General features: G+C 43.9%; 1 long non-coding RNA gene across 1 annotated transcript; it reads left to right on the top strand.

Moving 5' to 3' along the window:
- The first annotated feature begins 621 nt into the window (after positions 1 to 621).
- Positions 622 to 16,763, top strand: LOC144165676 (uncharacterized). The gene is made up of 4 exons (XR_013321486.1): positions 622 to 807; positions 4,859 to 4,941; positions 9,578 to 9,679; positions 16,557 to 16,763. It is a non-coding gene; the product is annotated as an uncharacterized LOC144165676 (long non-coding RNA).
- The last annotated feature ends 982 nt before the right edge of the window (positions 16,764 to 17,745 follow it).

Genomic DNA, 17,745 nt, shown 5'->3' with positions numbered 1-17,745 from the left:
ATAAACCTCCATACTGGTTCGAAGCCTGTTATAAAACAACCCCGCGCCTACACGCCCAGTTGGTAATTTCGAAGTCAACCTACAGTTCTTGCAGCCCATACTGCATGTCGGCATACTTTCATGCCATGGCAATGTAACGTGATGTGATAAAATGCTTACAAGCGCTCGGCCATAGCCGATAGGTCCGAAAGCATACAATTTTTTTGGTCTTGAATTTTAGCTGTTGTCGGATACTAGCAGCTGGTTGTTCCCTCTGACCCCTAGCTCCAACTTTTCGCAAGATCGGCTTCGCTAGGAATGGGGTGACGCCGGTAATGTTTCTTCCGTAGCGGCATCGAAAACGATACTTTAACTCACGTCTTGAGCTAGTGTATGCGATTTTCGTCGATTATTAGATAAAATGTTACGCACACGCAAACTGTGGTGCGGACAAACATCACCCATCAACCGAGCGTAAAGAAACCGCAGGGAGAGCGTGCCCGCCCGAGTGAAACACACTGCAAATGTTAGAATCCCTTTATGGAGGTGCGCTTCGCCGCGCCGTCCGTGGTCGTGCTCAGCGCCAATATTGTTAGAAGTAAGTAATATGGCTTTTCTTTGCACGTTTCTTTTTCAGTTTTTTGACACAACCCGTACAGTTCGGCAAGTGGTACGAAACTACAATCCGACCGGGAACATTAACGACTCGATATGTCTTACAGCAAAGCCTAAGTTGGCAAGCACGAAGGATCATACCCTGTGGAAAATGTTCCAATACAGAAACATGAGCTCAACGCATAAGGTACCCAAAACAAACATCATAATGTGGTAAGACAATTTTCAGATTTCTAGACCATCCGGACACTACTGTAACTCCAATAGTGCTGCGTAATTATACAAAGAAAACAGCAAGAAGCGATTTTTTTTTCTGCCGGAGTGTGTTAAATCGTTTCTTTCACCTCGCAGACGTCTTTCTCTTCTCTCTGTATCTCGCTCTTTCTCGTCTGCTGGCTGTATTCCAGTGCAAACGTTTACGGAGTTACATGGTATGATATACTTTCTGGTTTTAAAACGATGAAGTTAAGAACTAAACATTGCGTCGCCTTTACTAAAAAATCATAATACAATCCAACTGTTTGAAAATCTTGAGTACAATACAAACGCAAGTTCTTCTTTTTATATTTTATCTTACAACCGCGGGAAACCATTCGTAAGTGCTCGGGAGCAGGATTAAGTTAAATTACCAGCTCATGCTGTGGTTGAGTAATAGCATTTCGAGAATCCAAACGAAACAAATTTGGTCACATATTTGGCCATTAGACTGTATTATTCCATATAAAATGAATGTGGTAAGCTCTAGCCACAGCTGTGTACGAAAATATAAGTGCAGCCATGGCTCTTTTACTTTGATGACTGCTATTCAGAAACATTGAAACGTGTCTGCTGTAAGTCTACAACGTCCATGTTGCCCGTACATGCAAAAAAAATTGAAACGGTGGTCTTATGACACAGTAGCACTCTGGAACTGGGATGATCTCTCTGAAGTCAAAACTCTGCAGCATACGCTGATGATCCTTGAGGTAGAGCTATGAGGTCTTCAGCCTACGTTTTTTATCGTTTTAGAGATTCCGGTTCCTCATCTATCAGCATAACTTTTACCAGGATTTATTGAACGACTGGTTGGTCTGACAAACGTTTCTTGGGAAAGCCTAAAGGCGCTGCCAGGTTTTGCTCCCAGATTTCAGCTCCACAAAATTCCGTTGCCTGCAAGCATTATTCGTGTATGCAGGCTACCCACTCTTCATTAGAAGCGAGTACGCGCCCACTGCAGTACAGCTCTCAATGGTTCATACCGTGCATTATTTAGAGCTTGGTATTCGCTTTTCAACTTTTAGAGGAAACAAAAGAAATTGCATGCGTTTTGTCGGATGGTGCTAAGGTTTGGATTGAAGTAGTAGAATGAAAATCCGAAATCGTTGTTTTTTTTTTTTGTCAAAGAAAAAATGTGCTTCAGACAAAAAGCTGCTTATCGATCGGATAGCTAGCCGCGACTTTTGAACAGTTGTAAAAACACCAGATGACGATGTTTTATTGGCCTTCCAGTATATCTTTTTTTATAAACAAGAGCGCACTTCCTGCTTGCAGCGCAAGTTTGTACCGGATATTATAAATGGCTAGCTTCTGCTGTTAAGGTTGCTCGGCGCAGGCGCAAAGGTATTCCAGGGAATCATTGAATTGTGAGAGAAATAAGGCCATGTAATCGCGCTAATTTTTTCTCTTGCTTTAGCTCTCAAATACAAACTATGCACAGGGCAACAAAAAAATTGAATGAGAGAAAATACCGATGTGACAGGCTTTTCTTGAAAGGAAACTTTCCACTCTTCATATCAGAGGTAACGAGGCCCGAATATTCGGTGAAAATATTTTTGAGAGCTTCAAGCACGTCGAATCCACATCCCCCTTTCTGAATGCTTCATCACTAAGAGAAGTGTACTGAATCAAACGGCTTTGTTAGTATCGACATGCAAAGGCTTCATTATCTACTCCGTAATTGATTTCCAGGGAGATGGTTATGTTTTGTGGCATTACAAAAACATTTGCCTAATCACAGCTGCGGTTTAGCTTGGTGCAGATGTTATATGTCGCTTTTGCGGTTAATATATGCCTCGGCAGAAAATCTTGTACAATGCAGAGAAGGCTGGAAAGACTACCATTTTAAGCTGGTTTACACTCCCCTTCATTTTAGTTTGAAATATCGCGGCACATTTAAAGGCGAGTGGTAACATTTCAGCCATGGAGCATTCTTGGAACAGCCTCAGGATATCTACGTTATTTTGTTGCTGTTTTGACAAAGATCGAAGTTACACTTCTTAAAAGCTTTCCCTTGCCTCACAAGACTGGTAGCCCAAAATGCAGCCTAAAACGGTTTTCCGCTTGTATTGCGCCATTTACGTGGCTTCGAACGCTGCCTATACCGACTAAAGTTACAAACTCCACCTTTGGCATTGGAACCTTTCACTACGTTAAACTTTACGTTACCTATGTTACGTCCCTCCTCCATCGTTCGCAACGGTTCAGGCTTTGAGTGCTGTAGGTAGAAATTTCACGAACATTAGTTTGGTTTGTCGACCTCGACCATTGCGCTGTTAGGTTTCGCCACTCGGTCTCCACACATCCAAAATCATGCGGGCTCCAAAATCCCAATTTTTTTACAATATTTTAGAAATGCTTTCGGTGTTCTCTACCTTCGAAAGCTAGTTAAACATCATTTTTGGGTATCTAGCCAGTTAAAACGCAAATATATTATGAAGCGTTAGATTTCGGTGCTGTGTCACTTACAGCCTGGGTTATTATTTTTGTGCTGCAAAATAGTCTTCTCATTCGTTTATATTATCCAGTCTTATCATGCTTTATTCTGTACTCGCTGCTCCTCACTTGTAAAAACACGTCACCATAGGTTATAATACTTGGCTGGGGCCTTTCAGTCAATCCGATTGACTACTTTACTTTTCCTTTGTGTTTTTCGCATGTTAATCCTCCGCGTGCAGGAGGTCGTAATTATTGTCCGCCGCACTATTCATCTCCGCAAATCCAAGTTTAGTATTCCCATTGTTACTCCGACCATGTATTCTGATATTTTCCATTGGAGAATCGCCAAACGTCTTCCCTCGTATTTATCAGTAAAATCTCGCATCACTGTTTTTACATTATATTTGCCTTACTGACGGGCAGAAATTGACGGGCAGAAACAAATAAGAGACAAACACACAGGGGAGCGTACAGTGAAACATTTCAGAATAGATGCTCGGTGTAACCTTGGAAATACCAAAGTTGGAGTTGCGGAAAAGAATAGCGCGCGAAAGATTAACACAACTTTCGAGACACGAAGAAATAAGTGCAAGCAACCCTGTCGCCACACTTCACGTTGTTCAATTAAATCCTATTTACTTAGATTTAAATCAAATCAAACGAAGATATTTATTGCTTCCTGTTCGAAGGAAGGAAAATGAAATTAGGAAATGCTGTACAGTTGCACATGACAAAGACCAAAGCTTCCCACTGTATTTTGTGTACCCCAATTCCAAAATATGAAGCACACTTTGCGTACAAAAAGTCGCGGTTCCCACGGATTCTAAATAAAAGATTTTTAAGCAAAATATTCAGTCAAGATGCCAGTTAGCAAAGCATGCTCAAATAAAACGGGGGTTCCTAAGCCATTTTTGTTTATAACATTGTCCCAAAAACGGAAAATGTGATTACAGGAAGCCAATGCGAAATAAATGAAGTCAAATATAATTATCTGCTATTGTTTGATTCCATAGATTATGTTTACATTTCCGCGAAGCATGCAAGAAGTTTACTTATTTATGTTTATTTTTAACAGCCCGGCTGCGGCGGGCTGTGTTACCTGTCTTTCATGTGAAACGCGGGTTCTATTCTTTCTTTCTAATGCCGCACGAGTTATCCCACTTTATAGGAAGAATGTTTCACCCTAACGTCACTAGCCTATGGCATCCATTCGTGATTTACAGTGTTCTCGGTGTAATTCCATGGTTCGAAAAACACCCCACGGAAAGATAAATGCCCGTTGAACATACTCTCCGGAACACACGTCACTTTGTTGACTCCAGCTTCGCTGCCTGTGTAATATTTTAGTGTTTAGAGGATCATACGTTCACTGAAGTAAATTCGTTTTTGTTCAAGACAACTGTGTTATCTTGGCTCCGTGACTATATGTACATGTACCGCTGAATATTATCTAGGCGTCTCGTCTACAACCACCCTTGGGTTATTTTTGCCGCCAGGTAATATTTTTAAGCACATATGGCTTTCACTGCTTATAAAACTAATCAAACAACGGTAAATGCTCTTCTTGCAGGGCAGTAGCAAAAGTGTTCATGAATTTTACGAGGGATCCCGGGACGCAAAACTATAATTTGGTTAATTCCACCATAGAAAAGTGTAAGTATCAATTCTTAACTTTTTTTTTGGAAACATAAATGCCAGTTGGACCATCCACAACAGGTGCACACATTACAACATCAATAACATAATTCTTCAAACGGGAAAAATATGCAGTACGATAAAGCAACTTGTACCCAAGTAACGAACCTTGAAACGGACATTCAGGGAACGTAGGCACTTTTCCTTCCCCACTAAGCGTTCAAAAACGACTCGAAGTTCCTCCTAACAAAGGTGACGAACCCGCACAATGCTGTTATAGTTCGGGTACGGGTTCGGTGGCTTCCTTTTGATCCAGTTTAGCTCCGAATTCAGTTATTCACGTATCCAAGCTGTTCCTGTTATCATAATTGGTTCACAAACCGGAACGCTGGCTTGAATTATTAAGAAAGCGTGAAAACAAATTTATACTTGTAAGCCACCACGAAGGCACAATTGCATTCCGATCTATTCAAAAAGCTGTTTTTCCACAATAAACCTAACGCATTTTAAAGCAAACTTACATAAATTAGGCTAGATATCGGGCGAAGTAGATGAAGTAAAAACGATCCAAAGTCCATTTTCTCACCGGTCCGTTATATCAACCGGACTAATTCTTACGTCTGGCGGCCGTTGATCAAAGCCACATCCACGAAACACGACTCTGCAATTTTAAGGTGCCTCTAGGTCCACTTGATCGTGGAGGTTGAATGGTGTCTAAGTGCTAACAAACTGTTAAAATTTTATTTTTTTATGTTACCAGCTCGCGTGTTGCAGTGTAAAGTTTTGAAAGATCGCTGGGGTTATCTTTTTAGTGGCGAAACAGCTTCACTTACCACTAAAACTAAAACACCCCACCTGGAGCACAGAATCAAGGCAGGGCGACGGCACCAAGAAAATCGAAATATTTCATTCCGAGGTACCGAAAAATTATTGCCGGCTCGTTTAGTCCGTCGAACTGGAGGTACCAGTTTTCCCTCATTCCTCTAAAGTTGTACAAAATAATATAGCCGGATTGCAAAAAGCTTCGATTAAGGACTACGTATTTATCTGCATCAAAAGAGCAGCTCCCGTGGATGTTATTTTCTATTTCATCCGCCCGTTCTACTGCGCGAGGTAAGGCCGGACCAGTAACTGGGCCGCTGCGATCGCTAAAACTTCCCCAGTTATTTTTCAAGTTGCATCGCCTAAATATGCAAGCAAAATAATTGGACAATATCCGACCCCGTCATTTATTGCCAGTAGCTCAGATTACTACCCATTTCATCGGGAAGCTAATAGACAGGCATCTGTCTACGGCCCCACCTTCGCCTGAGCCATATGTTTCAAACCTAGAGCTAACACCTTCTCGGAAGACCTCATTCTTCTTACGTGCCATGCCGTACTAATGTGGCGGGTACAGTTTAAATACACGTCCACATGTCGACAGAACACCCATTCAAAGTATATTGTTACCTTCCGGCAGAAGCGATCGTGCGGGTTACGGGTAAGAAGGATGAAGGGTTTATTTACAGAATGTACAAGCTGGCCATTGGTCCGACCTGGGAAGGCCGCGTGCGCTACCCAGCCTCGTCGTTGCCGAAGATATTGGTGCGTGACCATACGCGCCAGTGTCGTTTTGCTCCTCGCCTTACGGAGTAACAACTCATGCCTAGAACCGACCGTCCCAAGCAAGGCCGCGGTAGCTTGTGTAGTTCGATGAAGGTGACCGATGTGAAGATAATGTACACTGAAGAAGTTCTTGCTATGATGGATGAAGATGAGGGATTTCGTGAACAGCGGCCTCAAGTGGCGATGTCCACAAGGCAACGACATACCGGTGAGGGCTTCTAACCACGTACTGCCACAGGACTAGGGACACGGCATCATCAGATAGTCACATGTCATCTGGTCTTGGCGGGTCTTGATCGACCTGTCACAGCCTGGGGACACGTAACGGGGACATCGTCGAATGCAGGTAGCAGCGGGGCTTCGGCTGCCCGGCATGCTTCAAGACCCCTCGATGAATCTACCGCTGCCAATAAAGTCGAAGATGGGTCAGGACGAGGATGGCCCGCTCCTTTACCATTATGTTGCGTGGCGGTAGAAGCGATTATACGAGCCATGGGTAAGAATGATTAACGGTCTATTTAGAGAATTTACAAGGTGGCCTTGGGTCAGATCACGCCAGGCAACGTGCCCCAGCCAGCTTCGCCGTTGCCGCACATAATGGTATGCAACGGTACGCGGCACTCTCGTGTTCCTTGTCTTCTTGTAGCATAACAATATTATTTCTTTCTTGTCCAGCGTTATCTACACTATACAGTCTCCATTCAGCAATGTTCATCTTCATTCACTTTAGTCCCGGTGTTCCCTGCCCGAATCTATCTTAATTCGCCATAACCTAACCTGAGGCATCTTTATCCGGACATATGCTATTTTATTGGACTTCAGTTTCAAACCTAGCAATTTTCTATTTCATCTTACCCTGCATGGGTATTTTTCTTTCATCCTGACCCGCCTTAATTCTTGCTTTCATATGCATGATTTGTAACGTACTGGCTTAACCCTTATTCAAACAGCTTCGTGTGAATAAACGTAATGTATTCTAAACCACGCTACCAATTATCAGTAGCACGCACAAATCAGTCATTCTACCGAAATTCAATTCATGCATATTCATTCTTCCATCCTGTTTTACGATATTTAGCATACATAGCCTTGATCCGCAGTAATACACACTTTTCGTCATAGCTATGAAGGTCTAATCAATCAACAATTAGCGTTGTTATCATTAGCCATCGGCTATGCACGCCTGGCGTGCTTTGGCAGCCGTCTAGCGTCTTCATTCACTTGGAGTTTTTGATTAACTCGTTTTGACGCGGTGGACTATCGAGGTCAGTATTCCAGTCCACCACATGCGGTTTTTGACCTAATAAAACTGGAATAGCGCACGTTATTGAGCAAAATTATCGCTTGAATACGGACAGAAGGCCGGCGATAGTTTTGGGGGTCTCAAACAATGTAGCGAATTTGCCGGTAAACGCATTATTTAACCAGCACGTTTGATATGAGTGGTTCTCCTCATTAAACATTCATGCAACTAAAAAGAGCGATACGCGTCTAAGAAAAGTGCTGAAGACCGAGAAAGAGCTGCTTTAGGGCACAGAGTGGATTCGATAGCGGATGCCTGCGCCTCTACTATCGAACAATTGAAACAGAGCAAGCGCAGGTACACCAGATCAGCCTACACGGCCGCGAGTAGTAATAAAAGCCACCAGTCAGACCGTGCCCTTGAACCACTGGTGGTCGCCCTGCCTGCCATGCCGTGCCGTGTATTCTTTTCACTATGGCTACCCCTCACTAGGTACTTCCGGGAACAGTAATACCATCGCAGTGCGGCTCATTTTCCATCACCTTATAATAACCTTTATTTTCCATCTTCTAGAGATAAGGAGCGCCGCTGCACCATGAAATATATGAGACTGGTTCTTGGGAGTTGTGACTAGCGTACGTGATCGAACTCGTATCACTGGGCTCAAAAGTGTCTGCTTGCGAGTGAATGTCTTCTCGGCTACTGCTCTCAGGCGACCTCTTATCAGCACGGGAACTGTGCTCACAACAAATGTACTCTCAAGTTCAGTGATCGCAAGTACGCAAATGGCCGAACACAGACCTCACGTGTATTGTACTATCCGTTCTATGTAGAGTATGCTGCAGCGCTAACGTCTGTAATCGCTAGTCCCTGTTCTCGCGTTTTTTGTTGGTGTCCGTACACACTCATCATCTCTTTTCACTCCTGAGCATGAGTACAAATGCCTACATGTGGGCATATTCTTACTCAGAATTCCTATCTTTGCCGTCGTGTTACGTGGATAAATTAGAAGGGGACATGTTTCAAGTGCTAGCAGTAGATAGTTAGCATGAGCGGTAGTACTGAGGCTCATAGTTTACGCCCCCAGAAGTAACACGTAATGTGAGCTAAATGAGTTTGGCTCCATATAACTTTAAATGTATTCAAACGTACAGATTGAGAGGGTCGCAAAAAGACCGCAAAGCAAAGTTTGGGGAAACGCGAGTTCATTATTACCATAAACACATTCCTCAATAAAAGAGGAGCTCAGCCCAGGGCTCATTTTGAGGAATGACCAGTGATGCGCTATTTTTCTAGTAACAGAAAGCGGTGCTTTTGGAGTTTCGCTGTGAAACACAATGTAATATTCCGAAATTCCCGCGGAGGGCTTTGAGAGAGTACGCCACCATATCTAGTTTTGGGGAGGTTCACCTGCGTGTAATTTGTAAAGCCGCTATCCTAAATCACAGTCAGACTGCTATATTTGACGTTAGACCCGTACTTTACTTACGCCTACAAAAAAGGAAATATATCTCATAACTGCTGGCATAATCGAAAGATCTTTATGTGCCGCTTTTTGTCATTGTTCGTAATATCATGTCTCTTGTTGCCAAACACTAGTTTATCCATGGCAGCGTTCATTTTCTTGGGTAGTTACCACTTTAAAAACCTTGAATCCACGCAAAGATCTATGTTGTCTTTTTAACATCGGGAAAAATATATTTTTAGTTTTTGTCCTGTGAAGAAGATTTATGGACGTACTATACTGAATCTGTTTAAGTTTTCGAATTTTAAGCCAGCTGACTGTTTTTTCTGTTCCCAAAGCGTGGCTCGGCTACAACTTGAGACCACCACACTGGGATGTTTTATTCGCACGTTTATCATGTGCGGTGGTGGGAGTGATTGAGGATGACGAGCCAACAAAGGGTGAGTTCGGAGCAGACCGTGTTGATAGGCTTGCTAGTTTCAAACGGCTTAAATACAATATTTTCATATCGGGCTGAGTCTTGCTACTAAGCCATTAAAGGGCCAGGTCCTACGGATGGAACTACAAACTTTTTGTCTGGAAAGCGGTATGTAGACCAAAACAATTTGATATTCTGCAGCTAGGTGCTAAATTTTCACACATATTGTTTGCCTGTGGAGGCTGTCTAGCGGTAGTAAAACAATTCGCTACAAAAATGTAACTTAAAGAAACAATACGATCCATCTTGTACTTCAAGCCCTACGCCAAAATTAAGACAATTTGTTTTTTCTTTGTTTGATGGCCGGAAGATGTAGCTCTTCATTCCACAGTGCAAAGATAATACGTGGCAGTAACTAAAATACATTTCCTAGGTGGCGCTATTAGTTAAAACACTTACAGTTTATTTTCAGTCACCGTCTTGCAATCACAATAAACGCAATGTAATTGGCACTTTCCAAACAACCAATGCCAATATAGAGGTCCTGTGCTGGAATTTTGTCAACATGGAGCGGCCTCTCGTGTCCGACGACTTTGGAGACTGCCATCGCCACCCTCAGGCGACCCTCGCCGCCCTCGATGTGTTTTTAATTGCAAGCCAGTGCGAAAATTTATTTTGCCTAATTTAATCGCGCTGTCGAGCGCTTACATGACACCATATTAAATGAACTAGCCCGTAAAGTAATTGCACAGGCTAAACAAAATAATATCTGCTACCACAAGCAGATTTATTTGTTTTCGTTTGAGCGAGCTGTTGCGATCATCGCGATGGGGGACAGTATTGCCAGGTCGGGTTGTCTAGCTTCCTGGCGATAATTCTCCTTTTTTCTAATTGCCTACGCTCGACAATGGAACTGTTCTCATGTAGCATAAGCGCAGAACGATGGTCATCCTATAGCCTGAAATAACTGTGTGTTGCTTCAGCGGGTGTACGCAAGCGGACGCGAGAAGCCTGCAGCCGACTCAACTAACGCTGCTGGCCTGCAACGCCTTGAAAACGAGCGAAAATTTTGTTTTGTATTTTCGCACACTAATCGATTCTTGCGTAGCATTTCCCCGGCACGCTCTGCGAACGGCTGGGTATACTTGTATACTACAGAGTACATGATTCAATAGCGTCTAATAAACAAAATATGCGCAATTAAAGGACGCAAAACAAGCACCAAAGAGGAAGTCGGCTGCCCCCAGGGATGTGTGTTTATTTACACTAGCGGTAGGACCCGGCGGTGCCCGGGTGGGCCATTATCTTAAGGACAGCAATGGGTATAACACAAGTTCGTTTATTTGTTAGTCTTCATTAGGCTAGTTCATTGGGAAGTGGTACACACTCGGGAGCGCATGCCTGCGGTCAGTACATGGGCTCCAAATGCAGGCGCGTCGTGGTATTGTGAAACGACTGGCACTCGTGTTTTACTCCAACTCTCACTAAACAAATTGCACCAAGATGGCGCGCTCGAGAGAGTGAGTCAGTGAGTGAAAAAACTTTTATTTAGCCGGCGAAGTGGGAGTGGTTCCCAATTTTAGAAAGAAATGTGATGAGCGGGAAGCCATCGCTCTGGAGGAAGTATTGTCTGGACATCGAGATCGCTGTCAGTCACCAGGTTCTCCCAAAGCTCAAAGGTGAGAAACGTAGATGGAAGAAGGAGGAGCTAGGTTTGCTTGTACTCTTAATATGATACGAGGAAAAATGCCAGGTTGTGAACACAACTTGAATTCGGCAGGTGATTGCGCTGGGAACACACGATGCAGACCGGCTGGGTGAGGGGTATTCTTCCTCGTAGGAAGTGCAATCTCAGAAGATATGAACAATGCTCATCGGTACAGATTTAGCATAAGTCACATGGGCTCCCTACGGGAGGCAGGGATTTGCAGGAAGTCCCAAAAGATGCCGAGGGCTAACCTTGCGCATTTAACTGGTACATCTGCTCTTTTACATTTATGATATATGACACTGGCTCCTACGGGAAACGCGTAGTTGCCGAAGGTATCAACAGATGACGACCGCTAAGCGACCGCGGGAAAACTCAACTGAATTTTACGTCCAAAGGAATGCAGATTAAAAAATCTCGCAGGCCTTCTTTGGAACATGTTAGGACAAAATTCCTAAATTTGTTTTTGGGCAGTTAAATGGGCAGCATTTTCAAGGAAAAACGAAAGGGAGATATCAACTGGTTGTGGGGATATTAAAGAATGTGTAAAAACAGTGTTTTTCCGAAATCCTGCTTGCCTCCATTGGGAAAGCGTCATTGTAAAACGTTGTAGAACAGTGCTTAGATAGCTGAGTAAGCTGCCTATCTCAACAAAGACGAGTTCGATATCTAAAATGGCGGGCGTTAAAAAAATTCATATCCGAAAAACTATTTTACCGCTTTTCTCTCTCCCCATGGTGGAATTTCTAAAATTTTCAGAAATATTGACCTCCAGCACCGTAATCAGATTGTGCCCTTGAAATCTGTAGCCGTTTGAAAGAGCAGTTTGGCTAGACGTGTACGTAACCTGTTAGGCCTTTTTGGCTCGTCAGCCGTGTCATTTGTAAAAAAACAATTTCGCCCTTTTAGCGGTGTCGCAGAGCGGAATCCTTAAAAGTGGTCCCGTGCATTTGCGTGAGTAACATATACCAGCAAAAAGCAGTTGGATAACTGAATCGGTGAAATATTTTTTTGAGAATCTTTAGGAACACCATTTTATTTCCGGAATGCGGAATCATTTGGCTAGTGTAGGTTAGAGGGAAATCCAAAAACTACTTTTCAGATATTCTTAAGGGCTACATATATCAGCAAAAAGCGCTTCGATGTGTGAATGGGTGAACGAGAAAACCATGAATTTGTGAGACCACAATTTCGCCCTTTTCCGCGGTTAGGAGTGCTATTTCTGAAAAACTAGCCTTAGTGAGCACCTACTCAATCATGCAAATAAACTCGCGAAATTTCGAGTGTCTAGATCTAACAGTTTTGGCTGGGCGTTGATCAGTCAGTTAGTGAGTCAGTCGGGCACTTGTTTTTATAGGTTTAGATAACGTCACACCGCCGCATACGCGGTGGGCGTTCCAACTATTGACTCACGATCGTCATTGACTGTGTTGGTTATCTTTTACTGCAGGGGTGGTAACCTACAGCCCTGATGGACCAAGTTGGCCTGCAGGGCTGTATTATGAGGCCCCCAGCACGTCGTCACAACCCCCTTCCCTCCCCCTGTCACCAGCAATCTGAACGTCCACGTGCAAGTTTTCACTTCTAATATAGTTTGAAGGCTAGACAAGGACATAGAATTCATCGCTTCCAGTTAAATTTTGCTCCCTGTTCACAGTAAGCCAGATTCTTGTAAAATATTATTTGACATAACAACCTGGCCATTCACTCAATGTTTCTCTTATTCAAAGCCCCCCTGCCCCTGCCCCCCGATTTACTGCCCAGCCGTCCACTGTGTCGACTCCATGCAACACGGCGCTACCCCTGAAAACGCTGCCGACCCTTAGTCTAGCGTATTAAGCGTAAAGTGGGTATTTATGATGCAAGAGCGTAATAAAATAAAGTCAGAGAAAGCAACGAAACAGAGCACCCCCTCAGTTCCCCCAACCACTTTGTTTTACGGCCTCTGCTTTCGGAATTACGAAACCAATATCACGCTTCTGACACTCGCTGCATTTTGTCACTGAGCCACGTAATACATCGGCGATGCACCATGTATTCTTAACGGCGCCGGAAATCAGCAATTGTTAATGAAACGTTCACCTAAAGTGCCCAGGTACGCAAACGCGCGGCGCACCGGAGCAGAGAAGCGTGCGGTCCGCCGAACTGGCAGACTTTTATGCACGTCATTACCGATTGCGTTACACTTTGTCGTTGAAATGTGCTTGTCACCAAGTTTATACAAGAGTCGTCCACTTCAAATTTCACTTCATACGACCACCGATCGGTGAAGCTGTGAGTGGCAGAGCGCCGTCACCGTCGTAGCAATTTTGTCAACGCTGTAAACGTATTTAGCGTTGTTTTTAAGTGTAGAGCACTTTAGGGGCTTGCCTTGCCGTCGCAGCTCGTTCGCTCTGCCCAAGTAGAGCCCCACAGCGATCCTTCGTCGTGGCGTAACCCAAAGGTTTTGAAAGTCAAACGGTTTATACAGTCATAAGCTTTCGAAACTCGTGAACCGCTGGCGCTTCTCATAAATCTCGTCGCTGCGTATACAGCGCAAAAAAAAAATTGTCGGTACATTTGAGGCGAAATATACGTCAGTAACCGGAAGCGCCTGCGTTCGTTTAGATAGGAACGCTGATTGCGTTGATTTTACGACATTAAGCGAAAAAAGTGGGGGTGAAACGACGGCACGTGCGTGAGGACAAGCAAGCACGAATGAGCAGAACTCACGCTGGCGCAGTTGCAGGCAGGGGGTGCGCGAGCAGTGCGAAGGCGGAATTTTTTAATTGCATTGGGTGGTTGCAGCGAGCGGGAAAATGCTCTACAGCCCATCACGGGAAATTACTGCTCTGCACTGTTGACAGCTTTCACATTCACTGGAACGGCTCTAATTTTTTTCTATAATGCCAACTTGATCACATGGGAGCCGTCGGGGATGGGCTGGAGACCATATCGCAAAACAATTGGGAGTATCCAGCTCATTTTGCTTTTGTCAAAACGTGATCCAATGGGACCCCGCAGCTTTCTACTACACGGAACTACTACCCGGACGGTGGTTGCACAGCGCCCCCTGGGCAACCTAGGAGCCGTATACATGCACTTTCACGGGTGTGACTAAACGATTGATGCAGTGTTGTATGAATCATTGGTGTTGTTTTCGCGGATCTCGGCACGGAAATATATTGTGCGATAAATGTTAATGTTCTTATTCTATGCACGAGAATGATAAATGTTATTGGCGACTTTATATTTTCTGGAGTCACTGTACGTCAGACCCGAAATTTACACACATGACGGGAAGCGTGGCATGGACTGTCACCAGCATCACTATGCGGCATCGTAAGGGGCGAGCTAATGGCTCTCGGTACGCTGTTCAGCGCCAGGTGGTAGCTGGCGCATAGGTTGGTTTTAACGCTTCTCCTGTGCGTGGTGCACTTCCAAAGCGGACCCCTAATTTGGCGCTGTTTTCTCGTGAATGCCTCCTAACCTATCATACCAACGTTCTGCAGATTTCTTGTAGCAGGATTTCCAAGCGTGATAAACTTTTCATACCCACAACACCTCATTTTTGCGATCATCTTAAGTTTATCAAGGACAGCGCATTGATGATAACTTATGTTGCTGGATCAGCTACGTGCGAGCCAAACTGGCAAGGCCCGCGAGCTACGGCTGCGCAGCGCTAAATTTAAAGGAATCATGCAACACTTTTTTCCACTTTTTTCCAAATCTTCGATGCTTCCTCAACTAAGCCAACAAACCCATCTAGTACTCAGGATACGGGGACACTAATTACCTCAGCAAACCTCTATGCCTGTCAACCTTGAAACATCTCCAAAGGATACTTGTCCTTCTTTGAGCGCTCTAATTACGTAATCACCGCACTTTCGCGGAACATGGGCACTTCCTGTGTGTTGCAGACATAACCGCATTCGACAGCCATTTTAGAAAAAAAATCTGTGGTTGATTCCTCTGTCATAGGAAACAGTAAAATACGAAAGCGAAATTTGCAGCCAAACTTGCAGCTGAGCATGACTTGCGGGTCAGCGGCTCTCTTGTGGGCGTGCTTGGCGAGCGACGTCCTGCTGGCGGGTCGCTTCGGCAAAAGTGTACTGGCGCCATGTCCGTGGTGGATATAACGTCAATGAAATCTTGAGGTATCACGGCATAAAACACTTACTTGTTGCAATATAAATCCCGAAAATCAGCAACCCTAAGTATAACGTAGCCTTTAGTACTAAAGATTGATCTCCGAAAGAAACCCCTGTGTTGAGGGGTGCACCCTTTACAAGCCGCTTGCTTTGTTCTACTGGCGTCACTTCCGTGATGGATATGACGTCAGCGAAATCTTCCTGTATGCGAAAATAAAACACTGTCGTGTTAAAAAAAACACAGTAGCAAAACAGAAACGAAAGCGGATATTTCTGAAGTAACTATCAAAATTTTGCAGGGCAACATTGTGTTGTTGCAAAGAACTGCTTTCACGATGCTTCCAGAAGCACAACAAATAGTGAATGCTCTGCCGAAAGTGTTGCAGAGTTTCATTAAAATATACGCACGATAGGAACCTGCCTCGTGTCTCTTCTGCGAACTGGGCGGCATGCACAAGGAGAGCAAAAGTGCACAATCGCACTCGCAACAAATGCGTTTTTACGCGGCGATCGAGCAGATACAAAGAAATGGGGCAGCCAAGATCATGTACTGACTACCCACCAACGGCTGCCACATGGATACCAAGGGCGTCATCTTCAACTCGATAACTGTAACTTTGTGCGCTGCGGACAAAGCACCCTATGGCGGGGGTGCTTTGCGAGCATTTGCTTTAGCCAGCTGCTAATAGTAAGGCAAAGATTAGTAACTAAAATCATTTTTTAAGCGTTTTTATGTGGTTATATGAGAATGTAATGTGCATTCAATTCCGTTTTCGCCGCGTTGTACTGACACATATTTCTAAGGCTCCAAACTCTGCGCTCATTGTTATGTTTTCGTAGGCACCGAACTGTTGTAGATGATTTGAAGAGATTGGAACCTTAAACTATGATTTTAGTACAAAAAATGGCTGGGCTATTTTTCTCGTTTAATGTTTCTATACCGAAAATGTTCAAACAAAATTTCAACCAAACATATGTTTCGTAGTTGCGCAACTACAGGGCTAAAAAAACACAGAATAATTTTTCAGGTTCACGAGGTTCTAGCTTGCTTTTGTTTTCAGGAGACTCCTGTCTGCGGAATGGACATAAAATTTGGCCAAAGTGCGAAGTATGGCGAAAAGGAGAATTTGATGCGTCTTTAGGACATGAGGACACCAACTGCTGTCAGAAGTTTATGAACACTTACTGCTACAACACAACAACGTATAAGGTGTACAGTTCTGAGCTATGCGAACTGCCGCCAAAGCGCAAAGAAATAAAATGTTGATTATCACTCCCCTGCTCTCTCCCACATTGAAAAAGATATTTTCCTAGCGTTTCTATTTCATTTTTTCTCACTGCAATACTGGAAAGAAGTATTTTAAAATTTTTATATTTACAAGTTAGCAGCTTGAAAAAAATCAAATTATATTTAAAAATTAGTACACTGTTTAACTACGCCAGCCACGAAATATTGTGTAAAAGCACCCTGCATTGCAACTTATAAAACCTGATTAAACACTGCATAAGTATGCGCATGTGTGTGTATGACGAATTGCTAGGCCTCTTAATACGCGCTCATGATTATGAGTACGAGCAGACATTTTTTCTAGCCCGTGCTCCCGGCGCTTGCCAGGACAGCACACGATTAAATTATTGGTTCATTATTCTACCCGCCGCAGTGGCTCAGTGGCTAAGCCGTTGCGCTGCGGAGCACGAGGACGCGGGTTCTATTCCCGGCCGCGGAGGCCGCTTTTCTGGTGGAGGCGAAAAGCGAAAACACCCTTGTGTACTAGATTTCGGCACACGTTAAAGATCCCCAGGTGGTCAAAATTAGTCCGTAGCCCTTTACTATAGCGCACCTCATCGCCTGCGTTGCGTCAGCCCTTTAAACCCTATCATCAATCAATCAATCAATAGATATAATATTCCGAACCATGAGTGTAAAGCATCTCCGCAATAATGACACCGAATCGACCCCTGGTTTTGTTTAGTTTTATGAATGACGATTGGTTTTCGATGTGACTTTGGATAGGCGATTCAACTACAAGAAAGCTTTTTCATAAAAATACCTGGTTATTCATTTATACGGAGTTCTGCAAGTGATACGTTGGACTTGTTTTCCTGCACCGTACCAGGGCAGGTGTTGGTGCGCTGCTGATAAAGGAAGGTGTAATGGCCACTGAGCTCCTGTGAACGGCCTCAGTGTGTGCAATCTTTATGAAGCGGGCTCTGACAGCTTGACGGCTGTTTGCAAGAGCATTAATAATT

Source organism: Haemaphysalis longicornis, unplaced genomic scaffold (genome assembly GCF_048455015.1).
Source record: "Haemaphysalis longicornis isolate Haplotype H1 unplaced genomic scaffold, Haemaphysalis longicornis Haplotype H1 scaffold_146, whole genome shotgun sequence".
Classification (NCBI taxonomy): domain Eukaryota; kingdom Metazoa; phylum Arthropoda; class Arachnida; order Ixodida; family Ixodidae; genus Haemaphysalis; species Haemaphysalis longicornis.
The sequence above is the reverse complement of the archived record's forward strand: the minus strand, read 5'-3'. Positions and strand labels throughout refer to the sequence as shown.